This window comes from Microcaecilia unicolor, chromosome 1 (genome assembly GCF_901765095.1).
Source record: "Microcaecilia unicolor chromosome 1, aMicUni1.1, whole genome shotgun sequence".
Classification (NCBI taxonomy): Eukaryota; Metazoa; Chordata; class Amphibia; order Gymnophiona; family Siphonopidae; genus Microcaecilia; species Microcaecilia unicolor.
In genome coordinates this window covers 623,531,358-623,548,935 of record NC_044031.1, presented here as the reverse complement: position 1 = coordinate 623,548,935, position 17,578 = coordinate 623,531,358, and the positions used below count along the sequence as shown (strand labels likewise).

The 17,578-nt window shown below is 43.8% G+C and overlaps 1 protein-coding gene across 2 annotated transcripts in view; it reads right to left on the bottom strand.

The window, feature by feature from the left end:
* The window catches only part of FAM83H (family with sequence similarity 83 member H), a 96,779-nt gene that overhangs the window by 61,031 nt on the left and 18,170 nt on the right, over nt 1–17,578 (bottom strand). The window contains exon 1 of one of the 2 annotated variants that reach the window (XM_030220410.1): nt 830–952. The exons of the other annotated variant lie outside the window; for it this stretch is intronic. The gene's annotated coding sequence lies outside the window, so the exon portion shown is untranslated. Of the gene's footprint in view, nt 1–829; nt 953–17,578 lie in introns of those variants that run through there. 2 annotated transcript variants of the gene reach the window in all.

Here is a 17,578-nt window from a genome sequence, read left to right as displayed (position 1 = left end):
CAGAGATTGGTGATTTTATGGCCAATAATCTGGAAGCACATGTCACGATTTGATTTTCGGCTGGCATCTATGTGTTCTTTGCTTGTGAGGGATTCTGCCACAGCTGGGAAACAGGAGTTGAGAATGCCCAAAATAGTTGCAACCATGGCGGATTAACCAAAATACACAAGCAGGTGCTTTCTCTGCTGCTCTGAGTACAATATCTGCCCCACCCCCAATACCCTGAGCCATCTCTGCTGCCCCCGCCCCACAAATTACCTTTTCTGGGTTAGCCCTGCAGGTCTTTGCTCTCTTTTGACTGAGAACCTACCTAACCAGTTCTTTACTTATCTGGTTTCAATGAACTTTCCACCATTTCCTGAAGCTCAGGGAGCTCTTACTGGACACACCCTGTGCTACTTTCACTCCAAGGTCTGCCCCTGACACCAGGTGTGCTCATGGGAGGGGTAGAGAGAGAGAGAGAGTGAGTGTGATTGTGTGTGTGTGTGTGTGATTGTTCAGCACACTGTATTTTGCAGCAGAGTAACACACACAGGTTGCCATGTTGGGGAAACAGAAGACACACAAGAGAACAGAAAGCAGGTCAGAACCTTATCACGAGCACAGGCGATTCAGACTAAGTTACTGCCTTTTCTGTAAAGTGCGAGCTTTTCCTATAAAAAAAAGCCCCCAATTTACCAGGTCTTTTCCCACTGACAAGGAACAGCTGGAATACATCAGTGACACAAACCCATTTCAGTTCTCCCTGAATCCCACAAAGTACAAACTGTCAGGAGAGTTTCTCAGCCTCCGGATCGCACCTCCCATCGTCCCTGCACTGGAAGTTTACCTGGAGGGGTCTGGCTCTCTGCATGTACCCCAAGCGTGACCTCCTGTTGCGACCCTCGCCTGGCCTCCACAGACTCTGTTCCCTCATGAACACCTAAGCCGTGACAGTGCTGGCTCCTGGCTCTCTCCACCCTTCTACCTGACGTGAGCTTCCGGGGTCTCCCCTTTCCGTGTTCCTGTGCTCACCTCATTGCCTCACCTGCATACCTGACATCCCAAGAGCCTGCCACAGCCTGTGCATCACAGGATGGGGAGGGCGGAGAGGAGAATTCAGTCCTCCCTCTGATAACACTGCCAGCTCACAGGCCCAGGGAAGGAATTCCTCTGATAACCTGCGGCAGACCAGAGAATGCAAAGTCCAGGAATGATCCTTCTTACAGACTTCTCTGTACAGAACTTTATTTTCAGTTCAGGTTATATTTATTTGGGGCTTTTTTTTGAGGGGGTAGGTACTGAGTACTGGCACCTTTTCCATTGTCTGCTAACATTGACCCAAGTTTTAATGAAAGAGCTCAATCTCTACACACCAATTCTACCTTGTCATAGATTCTGTGATGAGTTTCAGGGGGCCTGGCTATTGTGGGGTGGGTCCATCAGTGACCACCCCACCCCTGAAGGGTGGCCTGGCATTTGAGTACCGGCACCTTTTTCGCTAGAAAAAACACTGTATTTATTTGCTAAACCACTTAGGGAAAATCATCAGAGCGGAGTACAATCGATACACAAAATCAAAACAATTGTCTAAACCCCAACCAGTCCATTTCCAATCAAACTGCCAGGGCCATAATATAACCAAAACACCAGTCTAAGGGCCCTGTTTACTAAGATGCGCTAAGGCTAGACGCACCCGTATATTCCTACGAGTGTCTCTAGTTTTAGCGTGCAGTAATTTTTAGCGCTCGCTAAATACGTTAGTGTGCCTGCCGCGCAGCTTAGTAAACAGGGCCCAAAGAATCCACATGGAAGGCTCTCCATAGGAGCCAGATATTTAACAAATTCCTTGACTACGTCCAGGGAGGGGTAATATCTGTTGGATTTAGCACTCCCAAATGTTTGAAAAGTTGGCTCCTGTGCTATCAACTGGTGTGGCTGGATCGAAGGGATCGAGCGTGCATATATCGCGTCACAAACTGCGTCAGGAAAAGTGGGGAGTTAGTCTGGTGAATTTTACACATCAACGTCAATATTTTAAAAGTTATACGGAACTCGCAACAAGTTCTGGGCCAGCAGAAGTGGAGTAGCATGATCATATTTCCTCACCCCAAACAGCAGCTTTGTCACAGGATTTGGGACTAATCGGAACCATTTAACTTCCTGCTGTAACTGTTACTTTGTAACTTATCTCCTTCTATTATTTTATTCTCTATCTACCAGTATTACGTTAGCAACACATGTAACATTATCCCTCCCAATAAAGTCATCTCAGAAAAATTAATCTGCCTTAGTAATGTAGGACACTCTCATTTATTCGCCCAACCATAGACGTGGCATAAGTGGTCACGTCTAAAGTTTAGTTTATTTTATTTGTTGCATTTGTATCCCACATTTTCCCACCTATTTGCGGGTTCATTGTGGCTTACAATACATTGTATTGATGGAAGTACAATCTGTTACAACATAATTATGGTTACATTATGGGGCGTTAAATTAAAACAAGTCCCTGTATCGTTAAAGAGAATAAAACAATGGCAAAGAACAACAAAACGATAGAAGAACACCGGATCCTGATTGGGCAGCAGAGCAATAGTAAGAGATCGTTCGTGTATAATATTTTCTGTTTTTTACCTGTAGATTATGTTTAAGCGTGTAAGATTGCGGGGGATAGAAGTACGGAAGAGGATGTATTGATGCATTGCTAACAGTGTGTGTGGACTTCATGTGTTTTGATCCTTTCGATATTTTTTTTCAAAAAGATGGGTCTTTAGTAGTTTGCGGAATTCGGTTAATTCGTGGATCGTTTTCAGATTTCGTGGTAGTTTGTTCCAGAATTGTGTGCTCATATAAGAGAAGGTTGATGCGTGCAGCACTTTGTCTAAAGTTTGGCACATAACTGTGGATTTATGATAGTCTTCTAGAACAGATCTGGCACAAAACTCTGCCGTTACAGAATATACGCTTAGCACCCAGTTTTTTGATGCCTCGCTGTATTGAACTTACCCACTGTGTTTAGTTTAGGCCCACTGAATAGCACCACTAAGCCAAATGGATAGTGCCGATGTGGTAACTGCGCTATTCAGATATTCAACGCCTCCACCTTTACAGACAGCAGCACTAACTGTATAGATTACGCTAAATATCAGTACTGACATTAACCTGGTCACTTTGCCAGCTGAAAATTGTCCCCTTTATATACGAATGATACTCCACCCCCGCCCCCATCAAACACACACACACACACACACACACACACAGAGTCAATAACTGATGCAGATCAAAATTAGCTTACATCAACCTACTACTCAAAATACCTCATTTGAATCACAAATTAGTGAAACACAAGCTCCCAATACAAGCTCAAAAAGAGAAAGGCACACGTCCCTGCAATATACCAAGCTGCAAACTGTGCCAACACATTTCACAGGATTTTATAGTCACAGCACAAGGGGATCTTTCACATGCTCATTTTCAAATGTGGTATGTATCATTCAATGCAAAAAGTGTGAAGAAGGATAATATATTGGAGGGGTGAGCCAGATAATAAAGACGAGAATCAATTTACACAGACATCATATTAAATATCACACTGCCAACCAGGATGCCACCTCTATGGGACAGCACTTTACAAAACCAGAATACTGCATCAGTGATATTATAGTGAGAATCCTAAAAGGAAATTTTAAGACAATCCAGGAACGTAAGACCTTTGAAATCAAAATGATGAAATATTTTGACACGCACCAGACAGGACTTAGCAAAGATTTTGGCTATCTATTCCACTATAAACCATAAAATTATACTGCTTTGTCACTCCCTTATTAGCCATCCATCTCTCCCTGTCTCTCACCCTACCCAGCTCCCGGTCTCTCACCCATCCAATTCTCCCTGTCTCTTACCCACCCAACTCTCCCTGTTTCTCACCTAACCTACCACTCCCTCTTCCTGTGAGACTGTCATTGGAATGTTTTTGTATTTCACTTATTCTGATATTTGTCAATATTTTCTCATTTCTGATCTGAAGAAGAAGGGTTATCTTTGAAAGCTAATTGAAAAATGTATTAAGTTAGTCCAATAATAAAAAGTATCATCTTATTTTCTTTTCTATGTTTTGCTTTATTTCTATTTATTATTCAAAATAAAAAAGAGAATACAGTAAACAACAGGAACAAACTCCTTCCACTACACAAACCCCTGGAAAAAAAAACCACACTCAACACAACAGGTACAGCAAACCTGTCCTGCCAAATCAACATTAACACCCAGAACCCAAACAGCAATAGCCCTGCCTGTCAAAAACAGGCAATGCAAACACTCCATAAGCCCTAGAGCACAGGAGACAAATCTGTGAATGCTGAACACCCCCAACATTAAGCAATTTCCTTCATTTATGCCCAAGGAGCAGGGGCGTAGCTACTATGGGGCCACGGGGGCCTGGGCCCCCATAGATTTGGCCCTGGACCCCCTGCCGCGACCCTCTCGACCCCCCTTCCCACCGCCAACCCTCCCCCGCTGCCGTCGCGTACCTTTACAGGATGTCAGACGCACAAACAGAAACTTGATCAGATCATTCAGCAAGCAACACTGCGCGGCCGAGGAGAGGACTTCGGCTGGCGGAGGTTGGGGTCCCCCGCCAGCAAAGGTTCGCGGCAAGAGAGGGTTGGCGGCGGGAAGGGGGAGTCAAGAGGGTTGCGGCAGCGGCGGGAGGGGGTGAAAGTTGGCAGTGCCGGGGAGGGGGGTCGGTGGCACCGGGGGGGTGGGCTAAAATGTTCCCCCCTCACCTCGGGCTCTGGACCCCCCTCCCGTCGAGGTCTGGCTACGCCCCTGCAAGGGAGAACTCATTTCTATCATGTTTAACACTCCTAATCACTTTGAAATGTTGATGCCTTTTCTGTAGAGTACCAAAACACCTCCTGCTGGGAGACACAGATCTGAAATCAGAACAAGCTGCACTGCTAGAGATCCCTGCAAAGAAACCCCGGATCCTATATATGGTGACTAAAGTTGTGCACGCAAATCAATGCACATAGCCAATTTGCACACACAACTAATGAGTCATTCAGCACCAATAATTGGCTGCTAACAACCAATTGTTGGTATTAATTGGCCTTAATTGGGATTTATACATGAACTGTATTTTTATTTTTTTATTTTTTATTTTATTTGTTACATTTGTATCCCACATTTTCCCACCTATTTGTAGGCTCAATGTGACTTACATAGTACCGGAGAGGCCTTTGCAGGCTCCGGTGTGAACAAATACAGGGTGATGTTGTGGTAAGATCAAGTTCATGTGGCACAGCCACATTAGGGAATCGGAGAACGGAAGAGTTGTGTTATGTCCATTACGTGCTTAAGTTTGGTTATGTTGCAGAGATTAGGCATTTAAATTGAATCGGTAGGGTATGCCTTTTTAAACAAGTTGGTTTTTAGTGATTTCCGGAAGTTTAGGTGGTCTTACGTCATTTTCAAGGCTTTTGGTAATGTGTTCCACAGTTGTGGTGCTTATGTAGGAAAAACTAGATGCGTAAGTTGTTTTGTATTTAAGTCCTTTGCAGCTTGGGTAGTGCAGATTTAGATAAGATCGTGTTGATTCAGATGTGTTTCTAATTGGTAAGTCAATCAAGTCTGTCATGTAACTCGGGGCTTCTCTGTAGATGATTTTGTGAACCAGGGTGCAGATTTTGAAGGCGATGTGTGCATAACTCCTATAGTGTGTAATTCCAAGGGGACATCTTACGGCGTTCCTATATGTGCATTTTTATAGAATATGCCAAATCCGCCCCTAATATAGGCGCCGGCATTTGCACTGGTTTCAGCAGGCGTAAACGCAGGCACCTTATGTTAGGTGCGGATTAGGCACTGGCACTATTCCATAAAGTGCGGATACTCTTTATAGAATAGCGCTCGATGCATAATTTTTTTCCGCACCGATTTTTCGGCATAATTTATTGAATCAAATCCTAAGAGAATACCTGACCTGAATCACACACACAAAACATAGTGGGCCAAATTCAAGAAATGTTGCCCAAAATTGGGTGCGGGAAAAAAATGGTGCTCAATGCTATTCTATAACGAGTACTCAAAGATGGATGCCCATTACAGATTACCATTGAGTGCCGATTTTTGTGTCCATATTTAGGTGCCAGGACTTAAGGCTGCTGAAAGTAGGTATAATTCCTGGTGAACATCCCCAGTATTCATTCATTCTACACGCAAATTTTAGGAACACCCCTGATCCACCCATGGACCTCCCATGGCCATGCTTCTTTTGGTTTGTGCACTATGGGGCTGATGATTAAATTCCCCATGCTGTTCCGAACAGTGCTGAAAAATTAGCACCAGAACAGCTCAGGGAATTAAAGCCCTGATGATCTTCGGGACTAACCACCCAGACAAGATTCCTGGTGACCCAGTGGCCTTCTCCCCCCCCCCCCCCCCATCCCCTGAATATGGAGGGACTGGAGGTCCAGTGGACTTCCAGGGCCCTGACCCCCCCCCCCCCCCCCCCCCAATACAACCCTACTTCCACCAGCCTTGGTGGCCTAGTACCCCCAAAATCCTCACCTTACCTTTAGAAGGGAAGAAAAGCTAACATTAGAGATCCCAAGAAGGCCGCGGTCTGAGACACAGCACCAGACGTGCTCTGTTTCTGAGGCAAACGCTGTTGCTGAGGGTTCCTCTTCCTCCGCCGAAATGGGGAAGCGAAGAGGCAAAGTTAGGGAGATTCCCTCCACCCCTACCGGGCCTTACCAGCTCCAACAGATGACTTTGGAACAGTTTGGAGTTTTGTCTGGTCCCAGGACGGCTTCTACCCCCGCAGTCGAAGCACGCGTCTCGGCGAGTGCTAACAGTGTAGACGGGGTCTCCCTGAGCCCCGTCGAACGTGCGGCTCCTCCCCAACCAGGAAGAGGAGATTCGGAGGTAAGTCCTGGAGCTCATCCAATGAATGGGGAACAGAGCGAACAGAGGGGGAATTTGCCTATGATGAAGGGAAAGTCAAATGCAAGCAGACCTGAGGATCCATTGGCGACATTTACACCTGCATTTTCTTCACAGATACTGAGTACATTGGAACAGGCTGTTAAAACCCCTCTTCCTGATTTTTCTTTGGGGAAAATGGAAAAGCCAGCTGTAGTGACAATGGAGTCACTCTGGGACTTGACCTTTGCTATGCAATCTTCCTTACAAACTTTGATAACTACAAATACTCATGTAATTAAGGCTTTATCTGAGACTGCTCTTACTCAGACACAGATTAGTACACAACAAGCTTCTGAAGTGAAATTACTTGGTGAAAGAACTCAAAAATTGGAACTTGTGGCCCAAACTACTTTAAGAGAAAGAAATTTTACTTTCAGACGCTTGGAATATTTAGAGTACCAATCCAAGAGGCTCATTTTTCAGTTCTATCAGTACTCTGGGATGAATACCATCTGGTCAAGGAGATTTGCTACTCTTCAGTTTGTAGAACTGCCCCATTATATCCTCTAGGTTTACAGAGAATTCATTAAGTTTCTCCGACTCGTCAGCTTCGAATACCATTTCTGGCACCAGTATCCCACCCAAATCTTTCTCGGTGAAGACCAAAGCAAAGAATTCATTTAATCTCTCCGCTACGGCTTTGTCTTCCCTGATTGTCCCTTTTACTCCTCGGTCATCTAGCGGTCCAACTGATTCTTTTGCCGGCTTCCTGCTTTTAATATACCTAAAAAGTTTTTACTATCAGGGGCATTTTCGAAAGAGAAGGGCGCCCATCTTCTGACACAAATTGGGAGATGGGCGTCCTTCTCTCAGGGTCGCACAAATCGGCATAATCGAAAGCCGATTTTGGGCATCCTCAACTGCAGTCCGTCGCGGGGACAACCAAAGTTCACGGGAGCATGTCGGAAGCATAGCGAAAGCGGGACTGGGGCATGCTTAACACATGGGTGTCCTCGGCCGATAATGGAAAAAAAAGGGTGTCCCTGACGAGCATTTGGTCGATTTTACTTGGTCCATTTTTTTTCACAACCAAGCCTCAAAAAGGTGCCCAAACTGACCAGATGACCACCGGAGGGAATCGGGGATGACCTCCCCGTACTCCCCAAGTGGTCACCAACCCCCTCCCACCCTAAAAAAAAAAATTTTTTAAACTAGATCCTGCAGTGCCTGCTAGATTCTATCTGTTAATGCTGTGGTAGAAAGTTTTTAAAACTAAGTGGAAAAGACTATGGAGATTAGTTGATAAAATTAGCTTTTTATATTTTTATTTTGCCTAACACTAACCTTCAATTCCCCCTTTAAACCCCAATCTTTAACTCCCAAAGCACAAAATAGCGTTCACTTACCAGAGAAATATCCTCTTTTCTCGGAACTTCTTAAATGTGACCCAGAGAGGTTTTTCCATGATTTACACAGTCAAAATGCCTTGATAGAAACACAAAAACACAATGGCAGCTAAAGGCCAAATGGCCCATCCAGTCTGCCCATCGTCTGAAACCCATAACTCTTCCTTTTCCTAAGCGATCCCACGTGCTTACCCATGCCTTCTTAAATTCTGACACAGTGCTCCACCACCCTTTCTGTGAAATATTACTCCTAAGCCTATTCCCTCTTAACTTCATCGTATGTCCCCTCGTTCCAGAGTTTTCCTTCAGTTGAAAAAGGCTCACTTCCTGTACATGAATGCCCTTCAGATATTTAAACGCTATATCATATCTCCTCTCTCCCTCCTCTCTTCCAGTGTATACATGTTGAGGTTCATAAGCCTATCCCTATATTTTTTGTGTTCAAGACCGCTTACTAATTTTGTAGCCCCCCCCCCCCCCCCCCCATTGATGTAGTCAATGAAATTTGTGTGGATATTCTATGGTATTTGCATCTTTGCAATCCATCTCACAACCATGATGCCTCTAGTTCCTTACCCTTTATTGAATCCTGCCCAGCTTGGGAGACCCTGGCAGTAGTTTACTTACCAATGGCACAGCTGTCAGCATGACTGAAGCACCCAAGCCCTTGCGGCATGACAAGCTGCAAACCAAGCAAGGGTGTGTGTGAAATACAGAAAGAGATACCTGATGCAGTGCCACATATGCTCTTACTGTATGCTGTATCCCCTGGATTCTATATATGGTGCTCAAATTTGAGCACACATAAATTGGTTAATGAGCTCCTAATCATCAATAATTGGGTGCTAACAACCAATTACTGATGTTAACTGGCGTTGATTAAAATTTGCACATACATCTGACTGTGTGCTACTGTATAAGGCAGGGTGCCTAACTCCCATAACATGTATCCCAAAAGGGGGCGTCGCCATGGGATGGGCATATTAGGGCATTCCAAAAAGTTACATGCATAGTTACAGAATACTGGATAAGCGCGCCTAATTTCGGCACCATCATTTACACCAGGTTTCAGCAGGCATAAGTCTGGCACCCAAAGAGAGGCGTGGGAATCGGCGCTATGCACTATTCTATGCAGTGTGTTTATTCTTTCAAAAAAGGTGCCAGTACTCAAATGCTGGGCAACCCTTCAAGGGTGGGGTTATCAATGAGGGACTCATCCCACAGTAGCCAGAACCCCTACAACCAGTCACAGAATCTATGACAAGGCAGAATTGGTGTGTAGAGCCTAAGCTCTTTCATTAAACTTTGGGGTCCATGGGTCAATTTTAGCAGACAATGGAAAAGGTGCCGGTACTCAGTACCCCCAAGTATCCCCTCAAAAAAAGTCCTGATTTTATGCAGAGTGAACACACTTTACAGAATAGCACTTACTGCTGATTTTTCCTTGTACCCATTTTTCAACGCTATTTATAGAATTCCCCCCAACCCCCCCCCCCCCCGGATCCTATATATCGCGCCCAGATTTCTGCAAGAAAATTGAAGCGAATTCCATAACAATATGCATAACTAATTGGTTAACAAGCCAATCAGCGCTAATAATTGACAATTAAAAAATGTAATCCCCTATCAGATAGGTATTACTATAGAAGATAATTCCCCTGAGAGTCATTGGGGGAGTGAGTGGGAGGTCCCAGTGTGGGAGGAAGCCCAACCCATGGGGAGCATGTTTGGATATAGTGGCCTGTTCTGTAGAGTGACGGAAAGAGTTTAGGAGGATATAAAAAGGGAAAAGAAGAGTGGGAAAGGGTCTTCGGTTGCCTGCAGTTTTAAGCTGTCTGCATTGTCCCCTGCCATTGACTTGGAGGAGGGAAAGGGGAATCCTGGAAAGCAGAGAGATTCTCTGGCTGTAAAGAGGCTGGTTGCGGCTGCATAAAGTGGCAACCAGGAGTGGCGTGTGCTACGGGTGAGTAGAGGAAGGTCCAACCTGGGAGCAGGGGACCAGAGCTAGGGAGAGCTCGTCTTAGCACCAGGGTGGATTCAGAGTGGGGTCACCACTGGAGGAGGGTCAGACTAAGGGGGTCTGCTCCCAATACAGAAAAGTTATTTTGCTAGTAAACCCTTCAGAGTGTCGTGTGGCTCCTGGACTGAAGAAATGAGTGGAACCCCAGAACTGGAAAAGTGTCTCCCAAATCCCTGGGTTGCTATTCCGGACCATAGACCCACTCCCAAGCTCGACTGCATGTGTGTTGGAACTGATGAGTGGGGGGAGATTGGCCTGAATGTGGGACTGAAATGAGATCTGTTTTGTGGCCTGGGGCTGGAGCTGACGCATGGGTGCGACCTGGGTTACACAAGCAATTATTAACACTAATTGCCATTAATTAGAATTTACACACAGAACTATAATGTGCTGTGCATATATTCTAAGACATATAGTTGAAAATGGGGTGTGGCCATAGGCGTAGAATGCAGGTTGTGGGGGTTTCTAGAATCTATGTGCGTTGTTATAGAATACACCTGGTCTGTGCCTATTTTAGGCATCAGCATTTAAACCAGGTTTTACTTGGCATAACTGCCCATGACTAAATTTTGTCGTAAGTATGGGTACTCAGCATTTTCTATAAACCTCACGGAACTTTAGGCTTATTCTATAAAGTATGCCTAAATTGAGGTGTACTTTATAGAATAAGCATAAGCAAATTTCATGCTTGCACCAAATATTTAGGTGTGATATATAGAATCTAGTTTAATACATATAAAACCACACACGGTCCCTGTAATACCTGATACACTGTTACGCACACTCTCAGCATTTTATTTAATATCACAAATGCTCCCTGCATTATATACCTTCCATAGCACTACACACTCTCTCAGCATATATACTACGAATATACTGATTCAGCATTATATTTATATTTAAAAAGAACATAATCGTTGACATACTCAAGCCCAGTATGCTGTTTACAATAGTGGCCAATACAGGTCCAAGTACCTGGCAAGATCCCAAACACCTCGTTACACCTCTGCCTTGCAAGAAACCCTGCCTCCTCGACTAGGTGACTGCTTAAGAACATAAGTGTTGCCATACTGGGACAGACTGAATGTCCATCAAGCCCAGTCTCCTGTTTCCAACAGTTGCCAATCCAGGTCACAAGTACCTGGAAGATCCCAGAAGAATAAAACAGATTTTATGCTGCTCATCCTAGAAATAAGTAGTGATTTTCCCGTCCATCTTAATAATGGCTTATGGATTTTCTTTTAGGAAATTATACTACCCTCTTTTAAACCCTGCTAAGCTAACTGCTTTAACAAATTTTCAGAGATATGCACATATTTCTCCTGGGATAAAGTATACTATCTACCCAAATAACGCAGTTGCTTGTTCCAGAATACATTTTCCAGGTGAAATTTTCCTTCTCCACGCATATCCAGCAGATAGCCAAGACCTGTCGCTTCTTTCTCTATAACATCAGCAAAATTCACCCTTTCCTCTCTGAGCATACCACCCGAACTCTCGTCCACTCTCTCATTACCTCTCGCCTTGACTACTGCAACCTACTCCTCACTGGCCTCCCACTCAGCCATCTATCCCCCTTCAATCCGTTCAGAACTCTGCTGTACGTCTTATCTTCCGCCTGGACCGATATGCTCATATCTCCCCTCTCCTCAAGTCACTTCACTGGCTTCCGATCAGGTACCGCATACAATTCAAGCTTCTCCTACTAACCTACAAATGCACTCAATCTGCAGCCCCTCATTACCTCTCTACCCTTATCTCCCCTTATGCTCCTACCCATAACCTCCGCTCTCAAGACAAATCCTTCCTTTCAGTACCCTTCTCCACCACCGCCAACTCCAGGCTCCGCCCTTTCTGCCTCGCCTCTCCCTATGCTTGGAATAAACTTCCCGAGCCCATAAGCCAAGCCCCCTCCCTGCCCATCTTCAAATCCCTGCTGAAAGCCCACCTCTTCAATGTCACCTTCGGCACCTAACCATTATATCTCTCTTCAGGAAATCTAGACTGCCCAATTTGATTGTCTGTACATTTTGTCCTTAGATTGTAAGCTGTTTTGAGCAGGGACTGTCCTTCTTTGTTAAACTGTACAGCGCTGCGTAACCCTAGTAGCGCTTTAGAAATGTTAAGTAGTAGTAGTAGTGAAAGAATACGCTTACCCTTCACTAGTGCAGGCAGAGTTAAATTACCCACATAACAAAGCTAACTTTCAGACAAACACTGACCCAGTGTATGACTCTGTCTGAACATTGTTCATTGTTTAGAATGGACAACATGGTGACTTATACCTGGGACAGAGAGTACCCATCTCTCCTTCAGCATCTACATGCAGAAAAGGCAAAAGGAATGAGTCTGTCTGTCATTCCTCTCAAAATGACCCTGGACTATCACAACCCACAGGCAGAGCAAGGACCGCCTAAGACCTGTCCCCTACAATCTGGGCTGTAAGAACTTCAGAGTACCTTCTATAATGAAATAAGCCTCTAGCCACCAAAAAACAGAATCAGGCTGTGTGGGCCCCAGTAAATAATATAAATATATTTAACAGGATTACAGATAGAGTGAATCTCTAGCTCTGATGCATGTCTATAAACTAATACAAAATCTTACCCCTCTGTGGCTGGAGCTATGCATCTTGTGGCCAGCACGATGGGAAGTGATATCATCACAACAGAAGCCATAACATCAGTGGAGAAGGAGGAGCGATGACATCAGCAGAGCAGGAGGAGTGATGTCATGAGAATAGCAGCAATGACATCAGCAGAGCAGGAGGAGTGACATCATCAGAACAGCAGCGATGACATCAACAGAACAAGAGGAGTGAGAGCAGAGCAGGACCTGTGACATCAGCAGAGCACGAGGCATTATGTCAGCAATGACATCAGCAGAGCAGGAGGAGAGAGTGTGGAGAAGGACGTATACTATATCGGTACAGCAGGAGTGATGTTATCAAAGTAAGAGCAGCGACATCAGGCTCCCTCCTGCTGCTGAGAATGTAAAGAGGACGGAAGGCCCAGAGAGAGCTGGAAAGGCAAAGAAAAAAGAAAACAGTGTATTAGAGACCAAAAGGGAGAAGAACAACATGAAATAAAGGAGAGAATGTATCAGGTACGGATGGGCGGTGCAGGAGGAAAACAGTGAGGAGAGAGGGTGACTTGAGTGTGATGAGGAACTATAAGAATGGCAAAAGATGGAGCCCTAACACTCACCCAAGATATCACAGCCCAAAACAATGCTGGCAAAGACCTGAGAGAGACTGACTGAATACAACCCTCTCCCAACACAAGTAAGCTCATGTGGGAAGAGACTGTCCTTGTCACCATTACACCTCTCTGTGTCCACTTTTTTTGCAATAAAGACCACCGGTGTAAGCTCATGGGAGAAAGGACTGTCCTGGTCACATTTGCTAGCACAGCATCTTGTTAGAACTGTATAAATATACTTGTCGATATTTGGCCAATGACAGCCAGTATTTCCTAATGCTCTGACCCCAGTGGCTAAATTACACCCAGATCTTCAGCGCTGACACCGCCACTGAATATCTGTGTGGGGCTGATATTCAGTGCTATCCGGGCATAGTTAGGGCCATTACTTATGCAGTCCATGCCCGGTTAGCTAAGTGGGTGCTGACATGGAATGTCACTGGTGTCTACATAACTTCCAACTTTGACGCTGGACTGCCTGGCACTGCAGCACTCAGAGCAGATATTTAGCAGCATTGTTCAGTTAAAGTGCCACTGAACATTAGCTCCTGGGCCGACCAGAATGATGTAGTTGGGCCCTGTTAAATCACTTTATTTATTTATTTTCAAAAATTTATATCCCGCTTTAGAGTCAAAGCGGGTTACAATACGAAACAATCATAACATTAAGGGAAAAATAAACACAACAAACAGAACAATCACATAAAATCATAAATCTCATTCAATATAAAAAAAACAAAAACAGAGCAAAACATGGGAAACTGCCAAAGAAATAAACTCAGTCCCATCCATCAATAAAAGCTTTTACAAAATAAAAAGTTTTCAGCAATTTCTTAAACTGTTTGTGATCAGCACAAAGTCTTAAATAACCTGGCAAAAGGTTCCATAACTTCCCTCCAACTATTGAAATAGTATAATTCCGTACTTCTGCAAAATGACATGATGAAACAACTAACTGTTGCATTGACACACACCACAAATCACGCCGTCGTTCGTACATATTCATACAATTCAAGAAATATTGTTGAATATTACTATATACACATTGATGTATCAAAGTTAAAATTTTTAAACATATACGGAATTTTACAGGTAGCCAGTGCAAACATTTCAATGTGGGAGAAACATGTGGTTAGTGCAGCGAACTTTGATCCTGGGGTACTGGGTTTGATTCCCACTACAGCTCCTTGTGGCTCTGGGCAAATCACTTAACCCTCCATTGCACCAGGTACAAATAAGTACCTGTATATATTATGTAAACTGCTTTGAATGTAGTTGCAAAAACAGAAAGGCGGTATATCAAGTCCCATTCCCTTTCAGTTCTACAAGCAAACAAGCTGCTGCATTCTGAACAGTTTGCACAGCCTGTATCTTAGATGAATTTAACCCAAATAATGGGAATTGAATAATCTAATCAAGATAGTATCAGGCTCTGCAAAATTGTACAGAAATCACATGAAGGAACTATTCCCTTCAATCTACTCAACACCCTTAACTGAAAAAAAGCAGTCGATTTATCTGTGGTTGCATCTCAAATCTCAATCTAACAACGCCCCCAAATTTCAGATCACAGATTTTATATATGATGAATGTGATGACCCTTAATGTCTGTAAATCAGTGATATGCAGAGTACATATACCCCCCGATTCTATATAGCGTGACTTAAGAGGTGTGCACAAAACTAGTTGCATTCTGGATTTGTGCACACAACTTAATTATTTAACAAGCCAATCAGTACCAATAATTGCCATTTAACAAGCAATTATTTATACTAATTGGCATTAATTAGAATTACGTGCAGAAGTGTCTAAACGTATTCTATAATGTGATGCACGTAAATTCTAAGCTGCATAGTTGAAAAGGGAGTGTGGCCATGGGCGTGGAATGGGAAGGTCGTGGGCATTTCTAAAATCTATAGGCACGTGGTTACAGAATACACTCAGTCTGCGCCTAATTTCGGCATCGGCATTTACACCAAGTTTTACTTGGCATAACTGCCCAGGACTAAATTTAGTCGCATGGCTGGGCACTCAGGTGTATTCTATAAACTATGCAGAAATTTAGATTTCTTCTATAAAGTACGCCTAAATTTAGGCATACTTTATAGAATATGCCTATACATATTTCATTTTGGTGCCAATTTTTTAGGCGTGATATATAGAATCTAGTCCATAATGCCTGGTAAGAAGCCCCTGTGCTGCCAGCGTCACACAGAGAGAGTAACACTTTCTCATGCCCTCACACATGCTATCAGCACTATGTGCAGGTAACTTTATCAAGTGCTTTCTGTGTGTAAGGCGTGGTTTCCTTATGGAAAATGACTCACAAAACTGCATGCTGAGCATGTACTTTTAAACAGACTACACATGTGCATTGCAGGGGTACAGGATGGGTGGAACTGCAGTGCAGATCTGCATTTTATAAACAAGAGGTGTAGAGGCTATGACTACACAAGCCGCTCTCCATTTCCTCTGGTTTGCGCTTCTGCTTACCTCATGGCTTGACTATTAAACCATACTATTTGCTCTTCGGTCTTTTGGGAAGCAGGAGAGTGTTAGTATTGTACTGTCTTTGTGCTGTGCTTCCCTGCATACCATTCGTGTTGCAACATTTACCTGTACCTGTAGGCAGTGGTCTATTGCATGTAGGAGGGGATGCGGGGGGGGGGGGGTTGAAGGGGTTGTTTGGGCTTTGTGTATCCTTGTTATATGGGTTGGATTGGGGTTTGGGCTGAGGGGGGTTGGAAGAGTGAGGGAGAACATGTGAAATTTCTTGAGGACTACTGACTTTGCAGATTTTGTATTGTTATGCTTGTACTATTTTGTCATCAATAAAAAAAGACTTAAACTAAATAAGAGGTGTAGAAGCTTAGAGTACCAAAGGACAGAAAACAGGAGCAACCCTCTACGGAACGTCAAAGGAGTAAACACGAGAGCAGAGGGTGACAAACTGATTCAAAGTCTGGGAGATGATATGCAAAAATCCTTTATTCAGTAGCACCAGATGAATGACCCCTGAAGCAGGCGGTTGCATCTGCTGAAACATGGACCCGTGCCGGGTGCCGTTAGAGCAAAGTTGAGTTGCTGCACTCTGTAAAGGTATATAAGCACTCTTGGTGCTGTTAGAAGACACAGGTGCATTGATACAGTCTGTAAAGGTACGTAAGCGCAACTGGTCTAGGAACCAACAAGTGAGGGAACCATTTTAAATCTAGTCCTTAGTGGAATGTAGGGTACAGTACAAGAGGTAACGGAGTTTGATCTGCTGGGAAACAGTGATCATAACATGATCAAATTTGAGCAGATATATGGAGTGAAGTCACTAAGGAAATCTACTTGTAACAGCACTTTATTTTCAAAAGGGTGACTATGATAAAATTAGGAAAATGGTTAAAAAGAAGCTAAAATGATCGGTCACAAAGGTTAGGACTTTAAATCAGGCATGGACGTAAAACATTTTGGAAGTCCAGACCACATGTATTCCACATATTAACATAAGTGGAAAGAAGAGCAAACAACAGCCAGCATGGCTAAAATGTGAAGTGAAAGACGCTATTAGAGCCAAAAAAAAAACATTCTTCAGAAATGGAAAAAAGATCTGAATGAAGAAAATAAGAAGCAACATAAGCACTGGCAAGTTAGATGCAACGCATTGATAAAGAAGGCTAAAAGAGAATAGAAGAGAAACTTGTCACAGAGGCCAAAACTCGTACTAAACTTTTTCAGTTACATTAGAAGCAGAAAGCCTGTGAGGGAATCCACGGGACTGTTACATAACATAGTAACATAGTAGATGTTGGCAGAGAAACACCTGTACAGTCCATCCAGTCTGCCCAATAAGATAAACTCATTACATATGGTATGTATACCTATTCTTGATTTATCCTTGTCATTTTTAGGGCATAGACTGTAGATGTCTGCCCATGGCCTTGTTCTAAAAGCTCCACTCTAGCCCATCCAAATCTAATTCAGCCTCCATCAGAGCACAGACCATAGAGGTCAGGCCAGCACTGGGTTTCCTACCTAATCTTCCCTAAGCTTCTTTG